The 16,370-nt window shown below is 39.9% G+C and overlaps 1 protein-coding gene across 5 annotated transcripts in view; it reads right to left on the bottom strand.

Moving 5' to 3' along the window:
* WDFY3 (WD repeat and FYVE domain containing 3) overlaps positions 1-16,370 on the bottom strand; it is a 171,143-nt gene that overhangs the window by 117,272 nt on the left and 37,501 nt on the right. The window lies entirely within an intron of this gene.

Genomic DNA, 16,370 nt, shown 5'->3' with positions numbered 1-16,370 from the left:
TTGTTGATTTGGTCTCTAATTTTCACCCATAAACTCTCAACCTGTGCATTGCTGTTTCAAAAGAAGCACTGTGCAATCAATCAATTTTTTAATGTAGAGGGCAACACCCTCACCTTTCCTTCCTTGCCTGTCTCTCCTGAACAGTTTCTAGCCATCAATTGCAGTGCTCCAGTCACTTGATTCATCCCACTAAGTTTCAGGGATAGTGGTCAGCTGACAGCTTTCCATCTCCTCCTAGTTGTTATCTATGCTGTGTGCATTGGTACAGAAGCATGTACAGAAGACCCTGTATTAGTCTTCAAAACAACACGGACCAAATCTTCTGAATGCGAGACTGAAGTCTTACCAAGCAGGACCTTGCACAAGAGTTGAGAGGATCAGAGTAGACAAATCCCTCAGACATAGCCAACTGGGCACTGTGCAAAAGGGACTATTCATACAACTACATTCAATTAAGGGAAGGAGTAAAGGTGAAACAGGTTCAGCTCCGCACATGAAATTAAGGAGACCAACAATGAAAGACTCCACGGAATTGCAATGTCTATCTCAGATTGCTTAAAGGCAGTTGGAAAAACTAAGGTCAGTAACAGTTACAGAAATTATTCAAGGGTAGAAATGCCTCACAGAAAGAAATGTCAAAAACTTAATTATTTAACCTATCAAAAAGAGAGGCTACCCTGAAGGGTCAATTACTACAAGTAGTGATGATTCCAAAGGTGCTGTGATTAGAGTAATGGAGGGAAAATACCCACTAGTGAAGAACTCAAACCCAGAGATCAAGTTGTGAGGAAAGACAGTTGAGTGCTAAAGACAGGAAAAACACACCAGCTACAAACAAGGACTACACTTTTAAAACTGAAGATAATTAGCCACTAGGTAAGAAGCATTAACAGAAGATAGATACTGTCTCTCTAACCCCAAAATGAAATACCTTTCTGGAGTGTGTTCATAAAACAGCATTTTACTAACATGCAAGAAAAATTAGGAACTGATGCTAACAAACATTTTGGTACAACACAAAAAATCAATTTATGAAATGAGAAGTCATCAAAAAAGCTAAGATAACGTACAAGCCAGCAACTGCCAGCTCATGCTGGAAAATTGCACTGGCTTTTCACATTTGAAGAAAAATGAGACAGAACTGGATGTTGTCTTTTATTGTATTATCCCTAAGAAATAACACAGGTAACAGACTTCAAATCAGCATGACTCACACAGTTAAAAATAGAAAACCACAGTTTCTGGAGGCATTTCCTTCAGAAACTCACACCTTTTTGCAAACTGAAGAGTTTGGGAACTCTTTTCTCACTGTAATAACACGTAAATTAATAGAATACCACATCTGAGCTCAAAGAGCCAGAACTTCACTGCCTAAGCAGCAGGGGAAAAAGTCCGCATTTTCTTTTTCATAAAATCTTTTAAAGATAACATTTTTAATTTCTTTTTACAATTCACAAAATGCTGAGAACTCTAAATCCAACACGTTATCACTGAATCCACTACTGCTGTAGACTTTTGCTAGCACAGTCCTAGCACAGTCCATTTTTCTTTCAAATCCTATTACTTTATTCAGCCTAATGCACACCTAGAACAGGAATTTGCACTGGTTCAGCCACACAGTTGCGGTTCTAGATCTGACAGTCTTCTTATAGTCAGAGAAGTCCAAATAAATGTTACACACTATTCTCCCAGTGTAACAGGAGCCTGCTGGGACTGCTTCTCCAAGACATGATCCATTCACCTCTGCCGGGAGAGTTTTAACCCAGAGGAATGACAAATGCAGAGAACAAGCAGTCCTCACTTTCTCAACACAGTCATGATCCCTCCTGCCTATTTCCCCAGCACAATCATGTATTCAACCTCAAAATAAGAGATAGGGCAGAGAGAAGGGGAGAATGAATGTCGCTTATATATAGTGATATATACATGATATATGAGATACGAGATATATATATCATATATATGATATATTCCATGTGTGCACTTAATGCAATCTGAACCCCAAGACCCATGCCCCAAAACCACAATGCCATGGAATTTCACATTTCTGTCCCAAATACACCCTGCAAAGCTTCAGAAAATCTTCCCAGAAGAACTGCTTTGAAAGTATCTTTTACTATAAAATATTTACTTCTTTGATGTTTTTCAAAGATACGGAGCCGTGCTGCACTGTACAAAGTGAAGATAGGGGTAGTAACACTGACATTTACACATCGAGATCTTTGCAACATATGCTGTTTCTCTTTGATGGTGCCCTTTGGATCAGCTTTTTCTGGCAGTGCTTTGCACTCATTCTCAGACTTCAAAATCATGTAAAGTCTACCCTCAAGTTCCACTGCAGATCAACACCAACGTACACAATATATTCATTTCAAGCAGAGTAGATATTACTTGTGGAATTATTCTAGAGTTGAGTCCTACTGTGTTTCTGTCCTATTAGAAGAAAGGCTAGCATGGGCTCCGTGCAATGTCATCCGAAATGTATTGTCCATGAAACCTGAAAGAATGTCTGTGATTTGTTTTTACCAGTCCAAATACAGTGATATTTTTTCTCATTATCATAGCACAGTTACCTATGGAAATACAAGGAAGATAGCTGTGGGATAGCTCTGGGACCTTCAGCAATAGGCCTAAATCTTAGACACGTGAAGAAGATTATTCATGGCTTACTGCAGGCAAAAGCTTCCTCACTTTGAATCTCACTACCAGAACTTACTTATCCTAAGAAAACATCGAGGTGTTTAAGCTCATCTAAAAAACCATAAACAAACAAACCCCAAACAAACAAAACCTAAAATCTTAGGATGAATGACATTAGAAATGCTACACCACAACATTACACGTTTGCTAAGTGAAAGGACAGTGGTATGTTGCTACTATGTTTTATATAAATATTTTGACTGAGGTTTTCTCTGTTTAGACCTAGGCCTGCAAAAAAGAAAGCAGTACACCTAAACTTTCTATTACAAACAAAAGTATCTAGAAGAAAAGACCTTTCTATTCTACTAAGCGAAAGCATCAGCAGTCTTCAGAGTCAGCTGTAACCACCACATGACTTGAACTCAACATTGAGGCCTGACAAACTCCTTAATGCCAAAAATGAAAGGATTCCAGTATTTTCAGCGACAATCAAATCACCTGCTCACAATTGCTTCTTCATAGCACATGATGATCAAGCACCCAGCACTACAAAAGCCTACAGGAACCTTAAGGGAAGCAAACATAAGTAGGGAACACCTGTCTTGCAATTGCCTGTAGAGCTGGAATTGGCCTGGCTCTGAGCATGCATTGTAATGTACAGTCCTAAATTGCACACTCACCTCCTATAGTCACCCACAGGGCTTCCTGCCTCTCTCAGCAGATGCTTCACTAGTCAGTATCTTCTTACTTCATCCCCCCGAGCATGATGCTACACCTTGCTTACCGCAACTCGGACTGAAAGCCTGCTCTGCACACACAGCAGTGCACTTCCTCATAGGTTCTTCCATCCTGCTCATCACTGCCAGGTCAGAATGCCTCACAGCTATTAAATCAACTTATTTTCATAAATCTGCCCCAAAGCACAGGCATGTTAACAGCCTCAATATACACACAATGTACAGACACACACATCTTACTCTAAAACTGGTGGTGTCTAATAATCTGGATCTTGTTTAAGAAACTTTGAAGAGCAGCTAATCATACATGCCATTTGTAATACTTGAATCTTTCTGGTTGCTTGCATTGTATTCATTAGAGATCAACTGATGTCCTTCTCCCTGTCAGCTTGTTATCTTGAAGCTAGATGCCCAGTACACAAAGGATGCACTTCGACAGCAACTCCAAAAACCTCATGAGGAGTTTTGTGGAAGAAGCAAGGGCAGAAGCTGGTTCTCAGGAGAGGAGGCCTTCCCTGCCTCATGTCCCCTCTTCCAGCATGCACAGCCCTGTGCAGCCACATGTTCTTTACTACACAGCCACTATATGAGTTACTTCCTCCAGCAGGTCCAAGCACGCACTCTGCTTAGAAGGAACCTTTGAGCTGGACAGTCTGACTGTTGAGTCTTTGGCTTTTTTAAGCTGAGTAAGAAGTTAGAAGTTATTTTGCAAGGGCAAACTAAGCAAGTGGAAGCTCTATAATGCAGCTGCACAGTTAAAGGCACATGGTTTTTCAAGGAGGCTGAAGCAGTTTGACCCACTGCACCCATCTTCTGCTATCTGAGCTAAAACAGTGAATTAAGGGCAGTTGCATATCATCCTTCTCTGATTGGACCAAAACGAAGACACTTAACGAGTAAATTTCAAACATTCACAAACACAGCAACAATAAAACCACTGCTCTTACAAAACCCATTGCTGGTTTCTCCTAGTGGTAGAAGCAGAAAAGTCTCCATGTGAAGAGAAATGAAGCAAGCAGTAAAGGCACAGCATGAGCATCCTTACTTAAACCCCTTCATTTTCTTTCACTGGATGTCAGATGGCTATACATTTTCCCTTGAGCATAAGCAAGGCTGACCCATTCAAGCAGCTCTCATATAAACCCATTCACCAAGTTCTCCACTTTTCTGTTAAATTTATATGGGAATCCTACAAGATGAACCCATGAGATTCTTGAGAAGTTTTACTGGAGTTGGTGCAAGAGGTAACTTCTACCCTTTAAAATATTTTAGAGAGTTTCCTACTGTTAGTGGAAGCAGTTGGACAAATGATCATAAATTACATTACATAAAATACCAACAACTTACAAAGCTCAAAGACACGGTGAGAAAAACATAACACACACACATAATCATTAACACGAGTTAGGGTACGATAATGCACGAGTAACACTACCAGAGCTATCAAAACATTTGTGAAGAAAAAACAAGTAGATGGACAGAAGCTGCATGAGGCACACTTATTTTCACAATAGCTATTACAGGTCCAAGCTGTGCATCTAGTTCCAAAAGGGTGTTATTTAAGTAAGCAGCTAGGTAATTATCTGTTTTGTAATTAGTCACAAGTGTTTCTCCAGCCACTATACTGGTATTACATCAGCAGCTTGGCAGTGAAACAGGAACAAATACTATTTCTTTGCAGATTATAAAGGGATACCAGTGCACACCTCCACCCCAGCTATCTCAGGAAAATGAAATTTAAGATAAGCCTTGTTGCTACAGTGAAATCACGGAAGTCCATTATGATCAATAAAATCCACACCTGTTATTTCTCTCCACACTACATCTGTTATTTCCTGATTATAAAATTCCCTACCCATGTAATTAATACCAACATTCCAAAGATTACCATCAATATGCCCTATTAAAAAGGGCATTTTCTGGCCTTCAGAAGAAACAATGAAGAGCTGTTACAGGCTAGACACGCATTCATTTGTTCTTAGAATTGAACTGGAATAATAAATTCTCTTTGTAGGCAAAAACATCAGCAGGAGGGGAAGTGATGAACACAACTACTTCCTCCTGTTTCCCCACCACCAAACAAAAACCAGCTACTTACACACACAGAAATCATGCACAAGGAAGCTGTGTTGTTGAAAAGGAAGCCATCAGCTCTCCCTGATGGACTGCACTAGCACACACTCATTTGGGGAATATCACCCGATCCCTGTAAAGCAGGACCTGGAGCAAACTCAGTATTAAGCATGAGCATGCCAACTCAGTATTAAAAGTGCCTATTTCTGTAGCAAGTTTTCCCCTTGCTAAAGAGCTAGTCATCTAGTTAAAACAGGAACTATTCATTGAGAAATCCTCCCAACAGGAAAACACCATCAACTCCCACTCCAATTTTTGTATTGCAAAGTATTCTTAAGGGAGGTGTGCAGGCAAAGATGTGTGAGGCTGCACTATTAGTGCAGGGTTGTGACTTTTTGTGTGTGTGTGTGTGTGTGTGTTTTTTCCTTTGCACTGAAATATTTTAAAGCTTATCTCAAGGAGCCTTATGGTATCACCTGTAAGCTTAGCTTGCCCTTGTCTAGATGAATATAAGTGCAGAAACTAACCTAATGAAATACTGGTTTGTTTCTACAGGGTTGAATAGATGCTTACAGATGTGTCTCAGTTCACAGGTAGTGACAAACCAGAGAATTCAATGCAGTTATTTTTTGCTTTAATACTTCTGAAGAAGGAAAAAAAAAAAAAAAGCTTGTTATCCTAATTCAGGACATGTTTTTCCTGTTCTCTGAACCCTCAAATCAGATGAGTATTTAAATATACAATTCCTTTGTTGCTTGCAACATTAGAAATGCTATTCCTATGCTCAGTCTGTCCTTAATACCTTGACATTGATGCAAACAAAAATTCTTAATACTTCAACAAATATGAAGAACTTGAGTAACTGGTTAGTGAGAAAGATACAGATATAAAGCACAGACTATCAGTCTTCTTTCTAGGTCCATTTCCCACAAATTATTCATGATAATGACACATAATGGCAAGTGCTGATAGAGTAGATTTCCTGTGGTTTGTACCTTCTTGAAGGTTAATGTTTTATATTCAGTGAAAAAGAAGGACAACAATTAAATAATAGTGATACTTTTGACCTATACTGCAGGGATGGAGGAAAGCTGTCTCGCTGAAGACTAATAATATATGTATGCCTTATTTAGTATTAACTTAAATGAAAATGAACTTCAGTTATATCAAGGTTTTGCACTTCATTTTGTTCAAATAAGAAAATAAAGTACTGCTTTTTACTTCTGCATTTAGCTTATTTTTTCCTGACTTACTAGTCTATAGCTGATGCCTAGAAGATAACCTTATCATTCATTTTCTAATTATTTAATAACCACAAAATCTTATTTTCCAAAATTACTTCCAGTACTTTAATACAATATTTCCAAGCTACAAACATTTCTTCCACTACCTCTGCAACAAAGCCGGTAAAACAAAGTATTAAACCCTACCACAGCCAAAAACATGTAGTACTTCTCCAAACCGCAGTTCAAGTTGCATCAATTTTCTTTGCTTCTATTTCTGTACACAAAAAGCACAGACAACTAAGACCTCAAGTGCAGACCCACCATCCCTTATGCCCTTGTGACTGAAGAGCCTACTTCAACTTCATTTTTTAGTGCAATAGCACAGAACAGTTATCTAGCATGAAGGACTACCAATGCACATGTGGAGGCAAAGGATGTGATTGAATCATTTTTCACAGATATTTGGGGATTGTGCTTAGAATTCCTAGCTTTATCAAACAGGAAGGAGCTACAAATCAGTTCTACAAAGAGGGAAGACAAGACAGCACATGAGGAAGCAAGCACGTGTGCCACCTTTTCCTACCAGGAAAGGAGCAAAACTGTCCACATAGCAACTAGAATGTGATTTTTGGCTGGATGCTGATAAAAATCCTTCCCACATCTTTATTTAGCACACATTAGGATCTGTCACTAGCACAGATACAATTATCAATACTGCTTTTCTTTAAGGGAGCCTTTAACAAGACTTAGGGACTTCCATTTTTCAACTCAGTAACAAACTGATAATCAAGCTGAAGAATTACAAATGCCCACAACGAAACTGCCAGAAAGGTCAAACATAGGCTATTTAGACTGACCACACATATACATTTAAGGTTTCTGCCTTTACATTTTTTATTGTACATCTTTTTCAACTAAAATGAAAGATGAATTCTCATTTCATCTTGAACTACCACACACGAGAACCAAAAGGTAATTCTGCTTTTGTAAGCACCTGAATGGATACATCCACCACTTGTTTAAAAGTGGCTTTTGAAAAAGGTCAGGGAAATTTCACGAGTAATTTTCACATTTCAGATGACAAACAGCATGTAATAAATACTGCATCAACATCCAACTAAAAGGTGCAGAAAACCTCATCTTTGTGGTACCCAAAACAATACAGACCTATAACGATACAGGTCCTTCATTTCTTCACAAAACAAGACACCCCTAAGGCTACCCGAAATCCACATTTAACTGCTGGGTTCTACACAGCTTCATCTGTGAATTTCAATATGTCTTTAATCGCCTCATCTGCATATAAACACAGATCTGATCTCCAAAAACCAGTTCAGACTTGCTAGCCATGAAGGAAGTCTGAAATTCCATACCTCAAACTGTTTGCTGCCTCGCATCTCCTTAGGTTGGAATAAAAAAAAAGAAAAGGTAATATTTATGCCAGAAGAAGGTTTTAAATCCTTTGTGCAAGGCAAAACATACTGCCATTTGCAGGGTTGAGGACCAAATAAACCTCTCCAAGTGTAGAAGAGCCCTTCTGTTTTAGAAGAGGAATGGTCGCTCCAGAAAAAAGAAATAATAATAATCTTACCATGTTTCATTAACTCTAATCATCAGTTACAGTAAAGATCAAAGTAGTGGCTCTACATAGGTATTATGTTAGAGAGACCTGCATTGGCACGTTCAGGTGGTTCGTTCATAGACATCCAGGCTCCAACAAACTATTTGTTCATGCTTGTGCAATCAAACCACTGTGACATTTTTTCCACTCCTTTGACCTGTTCCAGTGTGGTCGCAGGTTGGCAATCCAGCCCTGGCTGCAACAAAGTCTGAACTAGTCCTGGGTATACAACTCCTCCTCTCTTTCAAGGAGCCCAAAAGACGCTGTTTACCAGAGAAATGCAGTAACTGAGGAGACAAAAATGTGTGCAATGCAAAAATCCTGACAGGTAGAAGGAAAGTCCAAGTTGGCTAGAGCACAGACACAAAAAGATAACGACAAAAATAGGAGAAATTTCTCTCCACTAACATGTATTTTTGGTACACTCATTTATAAGAAAACTGTGCCTAGTAAGTTAACAAGTTTCAGGCTGAGAGAATAGAAGTTCTGGTTTTCAATGTTCTCAGTTTGCATACATTACAAACAAAGCAGATGACTTTTGGAAACTCAGATTTATCAGATTAGTGTTAATCTGGAGCTTTGTAACTGGACACTCTTGCAGGTGTGAATGATCCCCATTCACACCTGCTAGCTGGCAAGACAACAGAACAGCCAATTTAAATTATCCCGCAAGCAGCTTCAGTACTGCCATTATATACTCCACGTATTGGAGGAAAGCAAGTACTGAAACATCGTTCTGATTTTGAACATACGCTGGAAGAATTGAAACATCTCAGAAACACTTGCACCTCAGTAAAAGCATCTGAAATGGAGAAACTGATAGATTATTCAGAATTATAAACTAATCTAAGCAGTGTCAGGAAAAGTTTGCTGAATACTATAAAGATAGGTAACAACTGGTTAAAAAAAAACAAACCAAACCAAACCAGAACAGGTTATTTGCCTCCTCAATATCTTTGGAGAGCAAATTCTAATTAACTAGCTCTTGTAATGTTCCATGGTAAAATATCTTGAGCACCTTTGAATGCTGTTCTTCTGGTTTGTTTTTGTTTTCAAAAGGCCTGAATAAACTGATTTGCATTAATTGGACAAACAGAATGCCAGTTACAGCCCGGTGGGAATAGAGCAGAACTGAAATTTTACTTTGCCAACCTGAACTGCATGGCAATGACTAAACCGTGCCATTCAGAAGAGGAAAATAACAGAAAATGCTGCTCAGAAGCCCCTAAAGAAAAAAAAAAGGGGGGGGGGAGGAGAGGCAGGGACAAAATAGCAAACAAACAAAAAGCAACATAATCTGGGATCTGGAGAGATAAGGGTGTGCTTGGCTGGTATGCAGATATAACAAATGCACAGGAAAAAAACCACTGTTCTAGACGGTGGCTCTTGCAATAGCAGTACACAAGCAAAGTAAAAAAGCCTTCCTATTAAAGTTATTGTACCAGAATCAAGAATGGAACAACCAGCCGCTATTAGGCATGGGGAAGAGCGCTTTGGTCTGTTTGCCTTTGCAAGTCATGGGCCAGGGGAGCAGGGGTGAAGATGGGGAAAGAAATCCGTGAACCTGGAACAGGCTGCCAGCCCTAAGGACTAAGGCCACACATCGAACACAGTAGTAATGACAACACAGAGTCTAAGCACAGCTCTGATATTTACCAAAAAAAGCCACCAGATCTTTTTTAAACGGAGCGTGGTATTACACAACGTGGGTCCCTGTTTGTCGTGGTGGTAGCGTTTCTTCTTCCCAACCGCAATCTAAAGCATGAACTTCCTCCAGCCATGTAAAACAGCCATTTATATACCCAAAAGAGTAACCGCTCTTCTGCCTTTAATAAATTTACATATGAAAGAGCACTGAGTAGAAGCCCGTTACCTCTAAAATCTGTCTCCATAGAGCTGCCCTTGTTTCTAAAAACCTGGATAAGAAAACACAACAAAACGATCCTACCAGCAAACACTTGGCTGATGTAATAAAATCCCTCTCTCTGCTACCATCTAGTCAGAAAGAGTGCAACAGAAACAGCAGTGCATCAGCATTAAAACTAGCATTAAACCCTGGGCACAAATGCCTGTTTGTTTCTGAAGCAATAGGAAGTAAATGAGGGTGAATGATCACACCCTCTTAAGTTACATGTTCATAGTGTTCCTAACATAACGGAACAGCCCAAGATCTTATAATTAGCAATTCAGACCACAGATGTATGGAAAAGCAGTAGAAACGTTTGTATACACATCACCACTGCCTTTTAGACAATAACGGATTTCTTCCAACTACTGCACTATTCCACCGTGGGTTTGCACCCAACAGGAAGCTGCTGAACTTGACCATCCCCTACAAATGCCCAGGCAAAGGCCTCCCAATAAACACCATGGGGAAGCTGGGCACCATAGACAATAGCATTTAATGGACTGCTCTTGAACTGATTTTTCTTAGATGGGTTCCCCTACATTGAAACTAGCATAGTCCAAAGACACCCACTGAGCTCTGAGCTCCACTGGAACAAAGTCATGCACACCATGCAGCATAGAATTATAGAATCGCTTAGGTCGTGAAAGATCTTTAAGATCATCGAGTCCAATCATAAACTTAGCACTGCCAAGTCCACCACTAAACCATGACCCCAAATGCCACATCTACACATCTTTTAAATACCTCCAGGGATGGTGACTCCACCATCTCTCCGGGCAGCCTGTTCTAATGCTTGCAACCCTTTCAGAGAAGAAATTTTTCCTAATCCAGTCTAAACCTCCTGGTGCAACTTGAGGCCGTTTCCTCTTGTCTTGTCATTTGTTACTTGGGAGAAAAGACCAACATATATCTTGCTATAACCTCCTTTCAAGGAGTTGTGGAGAGCAATAAGGTTTCTCCTGAGCCTCGTGTTCTCTGGGCTAAACAACCCCCGTTCCCCCAGCTGCTCCTCACAAGACTTCTGCTCTAGACCCTTCACCAGCGTTCACTTCACTAGACGCACTGCCACTGGCAAAACCAGTAAAGATTCCTATGTTTTATGTAATTAAGCAAATATTGTAATGATGGGGGAAAGGCACTGTGTCTCCTCCTAACCTTGCCTCTCTTCTGCTCCTCATCCTCCATCCCCTCTCTGTTGGGTGGCAGAAGACCTTCTGGGGATGATAGTCACAAATTGCAGATAAAAGCAACTCAACCCTTCTCATTCTTCAGCCTTCAAACATCACATTGCACCCTGAGGACTTCAGGCATACCTAGACTTCACCTTAGACTCCCAGCCCCGGTTTTGGAAACAGCCTCCCCTAATTGTACAAGGGGACACTTCTGAGGAGCCTTTCACAGAATGAAGAGTAAAGACAAAATAGCTGATTGTGAATCCTTCCTTACAGAACACAGATCCAGCTCCCCACTAACATGCAAGAGACTGCTGCTCCCAGATGACTGGGTAGTTTCTGTTCCACTCCTGCTTGGCAATAATGCCAAAATGAAAGTTATATTTCACGGTGAATGCTTTCTTGACAGAAATCTATGTAGTAAACTGCAAGATTAAACAGGGCAGCTAGAAATCCCCAAAAAGTGATCTTCTCTTATTCAAAGAAAAAAAATGAATCCTAGAGCACTCAGAGACAGGGAAGTTACTAATTTAATATCATGGGTTCTTCTTCAACTTTGTTACATTTCCAAGAACACTGTCTAATGTAAGCTGTCTATAAGCTGGCTTCACAGCAGAACTTCCACACCTGAGAACAGGCTTGGATTAGCTTTATTTTGAAAACTAAGCACATGACAAACTAAAATAAATTATTTTCCTCTTTAGGTGGAACAACAAATGTAATCTACCTATTTTTCACTTAATTCTGTACAGCCAACATCCTAAACACAGAAAATTATGCACAGTAACATTACTTATTCAACATACCACTATATTTTGACTAAATATCAGTTTGTTTAGTTCAGATTCTCTTCATAACAGCAAGTACAACTCCTAAAGAGTTTGATGACAAAAAGTACAACTTCACAGAAGCTAGTCATATAATTAAATGTCAGTCTAGTATCATGCACAGAAATACAAGTAGCGTGTATTCACTTAGGTCTTATCCTACCTCAAATTCTTGAAGTTCAGTACAAGCATCTTAGCTTTCAAATCCTCTCCTTGTGAGATGCCACTAATAGGAGATGGCGAGTTCCTCTGCCTACAAGCTACTGCCAGCCCATCATTAGTAAACATCCTTCCAGCAGTCAGGCGGACCTCCCGAGCTTCGCACTGCCATCCTCTGTGCCAGCAGTACCAGCACCCGGGATGGTTTGATTGTGGAGCACAGCTGGTCCCTCCCAGAGAGCTCGGGGATGTGGGAAGGGGAGGAACTGCAAAGCTGAAGGGAAGGGATTCCTCCTCCCGCCTTACAATGCCCAGGCCACAGTAACCGATACAGCTTCTTTACAAAAACAAATCAAAATCACGCAAGCAGCAGAACAGGACAAAAAAAAGTATGCGCAACTAAAAAGACAAAACGTATTTGTAAGATGATGTTTTTCCTGCTTTCCTTATCTCATAGAAAAGTAAATCTGTTTAAATTTCAGTTACAATAGAACTAATAATTCGGGAAAAATAAAAGGAATACAAGAGTCACTTCTTATCAGAATCTAGATCAGATGCAATGTGGGTTTTCTTAACTTTAAATTTCTGCTTTTTTCCTCCTTTTTTTTTCTTTAACAGTTTGCTGTTCTAGCTTACAATGATATTTTCATGCACAGCACCACACAGGCTAAAACAGCTGATTCAGACCAACGCTACCAGGTGTTTTGTTTCATTTTACTAACAACAATAACTACTACTATTCAGAAGTGGTAGGATTTCCAAAGGAGATCCATTATCAACAACTGCGGTTAGTTGCATGTTGTGTCTCACCTACACTAGTCTCTTTCTACAGTAATAACCAAAGGTAAAATAAATTGGGATTGAAGCTGCAGCTCTCTGAAAGAACTTCTCCCAGTGCCAAAGAAGGATGCTCAAATGGCTACAGCAGTCTTTGCTTTTTAACTAAATTTATCCCAGAAAAGAGCCCAAATATCCACATAGTAAAAGCACAACTACTGAATCAGAATCTATTCCTGTTCTGCCCTTGGATTCATCTACACATACAGACAATACGCACACTAAAGAAATAGCCTTCCTTGCTGGAGGAAAACCCAACATCAACAACAAGCAAAAAAAAAAAAAAACCAAACCCCAAAAAAACCCAAAACAAAATGAAACAACCCAACCCACTAATTGTATATCAAGTATGCTGTAATGTCATTTACAGATATAGAAATTACTTACTAGTTATTTATTACAAGTCCTGGCTTCTGCAGCACATCTGTGAAAGTGCATGGACTCACTTGGAGATCCTGCACAGTCCTTGGCCATTTCTGGATGCCAAGGACTTGAGGACAGAACTCGCTCTCCACAGCTGAGAAGGCATGACTTTCAACTCTATCACTTGTCTCTAGTTTTGTGTCCCTTTTAAGCTTTGACAGTAAGCAGTGCACAGAATGAGGATAGCTATGCTTGTTTATTTCTAAGACAAAGAGGGTGCAATAAACAGAGTGAAACTCAGCAACATGTTGCCAAAAATACACACAAAATTGTGTAAATAAATGCTCAATGCTAGGATTTAATTACAACAATAGTACCACAGCAAAGGCTTCTTCTCTTATACATCCATATATTCCTTTACATTTTTACCATATATTGCTTCCTTTAATTTGATTTCTCTGTCAGAATTTGCAGATGTTCCCTCAAGTACACATCAACTTGTTTGATAATAGCTGTTATTTGAACAAAGAAAGGATGCTCTAAAAGCTGACTAATTTACACAGAGCTCAGAGGACTAGCGATATTAAGGTACATGAAGTAAAGGGATTTAATTCAAGCAAGCACTGTTATACAAAATGCATACGAACAGACACACACATTCCCACAACTCATTTGGATAACAACAGCCTTTAGCATAAGAGTGTATCATACCGAAAAGTGACCGTAGTCACAGTGCCAACTTCACTCTTGCTACCGAGTTCAAGAGATGGCATCATTCAAAAGAGTGACCAGTTCAACTCTTAAAATGCGCAGAGCAACAAAGTAAATTTATTGGTAAAGATGTACTTTGGTGTAAGGTACAGGGCCTTTCGTAGTAGCTGTACACTCCTTATTAGAGGGAGTATTTGTGTAAGGCTTCCATATCAGAGGACTAAATAGAAGATGTAGGAAGATATCAATCTCTACCTCAGGAAAAAGTTTCATCATCCTGAACCATGGAGCAAAACAGAGTAGTAGCCTCTTGCTAGTACTTCTCTCATGCAGGTGTTACAGGGGTGACTTTTTTGTCTTTTTTTTAAGGTGACTTTTTAGCAATACTAAAGCACAAGCAGTGTTTCTAACAAACTCTCGCTGCAATACAGCCAGATGGCAGCTCACTTCTCCATTGTTATTTCTGCACTTACACAAATTGCTGCACATCAGCTTCATCTTCTAGCACTTTGAACAGTTATTCCTGCATCCACAGGCACATGCCTTTGAGATTTCTCCCAGGCAGCTTTTCAAAGCTATACTCAGACAAGAGAAAGCTCCAAAACTAGGTTTTACAGTGCCTCCGGTTTGTTTCAATTCACGGGACCTAGAGTCTTTCCAATAGACTGCCTACAGGTTGCCTTTCACAGGCTATCACTTATCACAGTAGTTCTTCCAGTACCCTCTATGTGGGACACAAGATAGTGCACAAAACATTCACAACATTCTTGCTATTCCAATTACACCACAGGTGCACCAGGTCTCTGCTGCTAAGGTGTATCTATTATCAACTTAATTTGTAGTTTTGCTAAAAACACATTTGCTAGGATACCAAAGAGCAAGAGCCATACTCCAAGAAGTCAGGAAAACAGCAGTAGGGATTACAGAACCAGAGAGCAGCATCTCCACAGATTTAATCTCAAGAGAGAGAATTTTTTTCCCTTGCTACATTTCATATCCATAAGAGGCTATGGCATCACCAGTAGATGGGAACATGTCAAAAGGAGTTTCAGGCATTAATCTATCACTAGCAAAAATTGACTTAGTGTGAAATATTAGTGCTCACCTCTGAAGGAACCAGCACATTAATCTTTCATGATAACCTGACAACTATGGGAAGTTCATTGCGTATGCAAAAGCATGGCACGCAAACATCCCTTTCTATCAGAGGGAGCTTAAAACAAAGCAGTATGTCAGAATTCTCTACCACCATCCAGGAGGACAATTATTTCCACATTTCATATCTTATTCTACAAAAGCTCTTAAATATATGGCCCCTCCTCCATACTCACACATTTTCTTTCTGTGGCAGGCTAAATAAATATTAGGGCAAAGCCCTGCAAGGAAAAAGGCTTGAGGTGCTATGGAGAAGCACTGATAACTTCTCCATCAACCTAGCAAAAAAAGATACACAAGTTATTTTTTCCTCATGTATGCCTTCAACAAGCCAAACAATAACCCACATCATGAACACCTCAAGCACTGCTTCTCCTCTCCCATCTCTCCTTCCTGAACCTTGAAAAGCCTCTCAGACAACAGCACATGTGCACACAGAAATGCAAGAGAAGAGGGGCTGCAGGAGCAGCCTGCTTGCAGAGTCCCGACAAGCTGCTTTAGCTGTGTTACAGAGATTAAACAGAGGGAGGCAGCCCTTGTGACAGGTGCCTGACTGGATCTGTTGTTATGACATCAGTGGAAAGGCAGAGATGTGGCACTGCTAGATGCGTGCAGGAGCACCTGCCTGTTCCACGGAGCCTAACCACCTGATTTCCTCCAGCACAAGACAAAAATCCTGGGACTTTTCAGGAGTGTCACCTACCTTGCACATGTTTATCTCAGTGGTGACCCAAGACCTCAAATTCAGATACACCATTTTTTAAGGTAACAACCACTTCCATTCAAATACTAGGTTTCAGTGCTGTAATTTTACTAAAGGATAGAAAACTACCACAAACAAAAGAGAGTGTTGGAAGAGGCCATCCAACTCAGTAAGCTCAACATACTTAGGTTATATACACTGAGTTACTGTGGTATAACAAATAAACATTGGGTGAGT

The sequence above is a fragment of the Strigops habroptila genome, chromosome 7, assembly GCF_004027225.2.
Source record: "Strigops habroptila isolate Jane chromosome 7, bStrHab1.2.pri, whole genome shotgun sequence".
Classification (NCBI taxonomy): Eukaryota; Metazoa; Chordata; class Aves; order Psittaciformes; family Psittacidae; genus Strigops; species Strigops habroptila.
Note: the sequence above shows the minus strand (reverse complement) of the source record. Positions and strands in the feature narration are given on the sequence as shown.